This window comes from Rhinolophus hipposideros (assembly GCF_964194185.1).
Source record: "Rhinolophus hipposideros genome assembly, chromosome: 17".
NCBI classification, from domain to species: domain Eukaryota; kingdom Metazoa; phylum Chordata; class Mammalia; order Chiroptera; family Rhinolophidae; genus Rhinolophus; species Rhinolophus hipposideros.
Window position 1 is genome coordinate 12,296,726 of NC_138063.1, and position 4,493 is coordinate 12,301,218.

General features: G+C 38.4%; 1 pseudogene across 1 annotated transcript; it reads right to left on the bottom strand.

Moving 5' to 3' along the window:
- Positions 1-236: 236 nt before the first annotated feature.
- Positions 237-989, bottom strand: LOC308509754 (nucleophosmin-like; annotated as a pseudogene). The gene has a single exon. The product of its transcript is annotated as a nucleophosmin-like (transcript).
- Positions 990-4,493: the final 3,504 nt, after the last annotated feature.

Genomic DNA, 4,493 nt, shown 5'->3' on the forward strand with positions numbered 1-4,493 from the left:
CAAAGTACAAGGTTCACTGAATCACAGCAATGAAAAGAAAGTGCTTTAGGAGGTCAAGAGTGAGATTGCTTTGAGCCTGGAAGGCGCATGGGTGGGTGGCACATCAGGAAAGGGGATTGGGATTAAAACAGAAGACGTCAACTTGAGTTGTCGGTGATACTCAGCATGGACTATAATTGTCTCCTTTTCCTCTCTCCCCATCTTCGGCTTACTTTACCAGTAGGGCCCGGGATTGTTCAATGCACTTTTTCTATACTTGTTTGCATTTCGGCTTTAATGTCTTCCACAGAACTAGGCCCTTACCATGTCTTAGGAGTCTCTTTCCTGTTTTTTTGAAGGACTCTTGACCTTTTGATCGTAGTGTTGATGGTTTTGGGTCTTATCCATTCTGGTTTGATTTTTGTGCATTTTTGGCTGGAGTATCTCCTACAGAATTCTTTATAGAAGCTTTTTCTTCATCTCCTTAATCAAAATCTTCATCATTGTCATCGTCATCTTTATCACCTTCATCAGTAGCAAGTTTTACTTTTCTCTGTGGAAGCTTGCTGCCACACCAGGCAGAACACTTTCCAGATATACTTAGAAGTTTCACATCCTCCTTCTCATCTTCTGACTCGGCATCTTCGCCCACAGCGACTAAGTGCTGTTCACTAATATGCACAGGGCCCGAACCACACTGCAACTGTAAGACCACAGGTGGTGTTGTTTCACAAGCCCCAATGGAAACCATTGGCTGTACAGACATTTTCAAAGTGGCCAGTGTCCCTTTAACTGGACTGCCTTCGTAATTCATTGCCTCGGCTTCAACGATGTGCAATTCATCCTTTGCACCAGCCCCTAAACCAACCGTTCTTAAAGATAATGGTTGCTCATTTTCATCACTGTCCACCTCAATCATTGTGACAATCATTGTTGGCCTTTAATTCACAACTGGAAAGATAGTTCTGGGGCCTCAGGGGGCTCGTGTCCATGTCCATCAAATCTTCCATGGGGCGGTGGCACACACTTAGGTGGGAGAGAAGACGGACAGAGAGAAATGACTACTGTTCAGCAGAACAGGCACACAGGGAGGAATCGTACCAGGGAAAGAGAAGGTCCTATTTTAATTCTATCTAATCAGAGATCCCGTTTTATTTGTCTTCAGAAAGTAATACAACCTTACATTTTCATTGCAATTTACAATTTTTAAGGGTTTTTGACCTACGTAATCTCATTTGATACTTACAACAATCCCATGTGGTGAGCAGGATCTAATATTGCTGAGGAAACTGGGGCTCACCATGGAAAGCAGGGAGCTTGGACTAAACCTGGGTCTCCTAACTCATGGTCTAGTGTTCTTTCCATTCTATCATATTGACTCAACAGTTAGATGAAACCCTTCGTATGAAACCTTACAAGTGTTTGGAACCTCTGCCCTCATCCTTATGTGAAGAACCATGGAAAAACAAAACAAAATAAAACAAAACACCTACCAATATAATTATGGGAACTCTCAGGCCAATAGGTTATTGTTGTTTTCTTTTGTTTTTATTGAGTTTATTTTTTTTATTGCATTTATTGTTTTATTGAGTTTATTTTTTTTTATAGCACTTTTAAGTTCACAGCAAAACTTAGGGCAAGGTGCAGAGAATTCCCATATACTTCCTAACTACATACATGCATAAAAGCAATAGTTTTAACCTATTATTAAAATATAACTTTAGTAAGTAATTTGAGAATGTAACAATTGGGCTGTCATTCACTATTCCCATTATATCATTGTGTCCTTTGAGACTTAGAACAATACTATGAGGTTCTAAAATTGGATTGTGGTGATGGTCTCAGGGCTACATAAATTCACTAAGACTCATTGAATTTAAAATGGGTAAAATGTATGACACATAAATTATACCTCAATAAAGTTGTTAAAACTCCAGGCCCACTACTATTATGGACTGAGTTGTGTCCCCATACCTGCCAAATTCATATGTCATAATATTAACCCAACCTGAAGTACTTCAGAACGTGATGGGATTTGGAGATAGGGTCTTTAAAGAGGTAATTAAATTAAAATGAAGTCATTAGGGTGGGCCCTAATCCAATGTGACTGGTGCCCTTATAGGAAGAAGAGATTTGGACATAGACACACACACAGAGGGAACACCATGTGAAGACATAAGAAGAAGATAGTCTACAAGTCAAGGAAAGAGGCCTCAGAAGAAATCCACTGACTAGATCTCAGACTTCTAGCCTCCATAACTATGAGAAAATTGGTTTCTGTTGTTTAAGCCACTCAGCCTGTGATACTTTGTTATGGCAACCATAGCACTCTAATACACCCCCCAAACATATGCACAAATCCTATGCTACCTAACACAGCCTTGATGAGTAGCTTTCAATTTTTACTTCTCCTCTGGACCACTATTTTACTCATCAAATGTTTTATGCTTAAATTTCAATTCTTTATATTTTGATGTCATTATAGACTTTAATAGTGAACTAACCAAAATTCAATATATGACATGAAGGAGCTACATAGCTTTTTTAGCTACATAACCCAATCTATAAAAATAGAAATACGCCATTGTCTGTGGTGAAGGCCGATTCTTCCAACATGTCCACAATCACTGGGGGGACACTGTGAATACTGGGAGCCAATATATGGGTATCTGTCTCCTTATTAAACACTTAATGTATATTGATAGTCACAATGGAGGATACCCAAAAAGCTGGGCCAAAGAAAGTCAAGATGAAAGATGAAATTCTTGCCATTATAGCTATGCAAATTGTGTGTAGAGTTTGTATAATGAGAAAGCATAGAAATCATGTGGATAAAGAAGCACTATTTCTTTTTTTTAATTAAAGTTTATTGGCGTGACAATTGTTAGTAAAGAAGCATTATTTCTTAATAAATTGCCCTGTTTCAATTCCCCTCTTAATTTCTTAATAAATGGCTCTGTTTCAATTCCCCCTCTTAATTCTATACCACAATAACATGTTGTGATACAGTCAGATCCTGAAATGACAGGGAAACATGGGGATTAAGTATTGCTTTTACTCAGATGACGTGTGAGTTGAATAGCAGTGAAGTTAAACGTCGACAGGCAATGGGACATTTCATTCGTGTGTGGGTTTGCATCTTATTGACAGGTTGGGATGTAAAATATGCATTGCTGGGTTCTACTTGAAACATTTTGTAATGCCTTTTTTCTTTAAGTCACAATTGCAAACTGAAGTCTCATCTGATAGAAAGAGGGATAAAAAAAATCTAAGAACCATCTTAAAAATACAAATGCCACCACCCAGTTCTAAGAAAATAGTTTTTTATAGATGCGAAGGAAGAAAAATTCTTTAACAGATGGAACTGGATGCTTTATAGAAAAAGATGGTAGCCAGTCCAATGAAATGTTGGATGTTGTTCTCTAATCCAGAGGTTTGTCATCCCTGTTTGTTTTACCTTTTTCTTTATGCCTTTATTTTTACCACCTGCCTCTCTATTCTCTTTCAGAGAATCCACAGAATTGGTGACGTGTAAAGCAATTTTCTTCTCAAGACAATCGCTACTAAGTTCCCCCATGTTTAAAGGCACTATCCCATAGGAGTAGCTCCCAAAACTGAGCTGTCTTTCTTCTCATTTTCTCTGAATTGATGATATTGAACAACTACCAGTCAGTTGGAGCTGCCATTCAAGGAAGAATATACGGGACCCCAAACATTTCAAATTCTAAAACCCTACGTAAATCTAATACATTGCCTGTGTTAGCTGAGTGGTAATTTTTAGAATATATGTTTAATTTATCTCCCTGAAAGCTACCTGTATGTTCTAGAACATGGCAAGCATAGGTATTCACTTCATAGGCAGAGCAAAGCTTTAGATGACCTCATGATGCAATATAGCTTATGTAATTCCCCAACCTTTCAAAATCTTTCTCAAACCCTGTGATCATCTGGGTAAAGAAGCACCAACGCCATGCTTACAACAAGATCAGACCACAGAATAGAAAAATCAAAACATTAAAATCAGATGTTAGACTAAACTTCACTGTGCTTCCAGGGAAAAATCACCAAAGGACAAATGTCTATGCTTTTATGATTATGTGGGTTGACGGTCATACTTAGTCAATGGTGTTTAGTTGCCATCTGGGCTGCAAATCAGTTTAGGTAAAGATCCTGGCCTTACTATTCTGCCTTATTTCCCTATCTTGACATCAAGTGGACTCACGTTGGTGGACTATCTCGAGGTACATACGCACACTTAAGAACACGGAATTCTGTCCTGACATAAAACGAAATTGAGAGTGCTAGAGGATGAACTTTGGGCTGAAAGTAGGAAAAAGAGGTGGCACTAATTCAACTAGCAGATCTACACACTAATAGGAAAAATGAGCAAGTCCTTTGCTCCTTTAGGTCTCTGTAAAGGGGGCCGTAATAATTCCCTTCTGATATTAACACTCAGAAAAAAGTTTATAAAATAATACAGTGCATTAGGGCAAAAGAGGGAATGGAGGCAGATG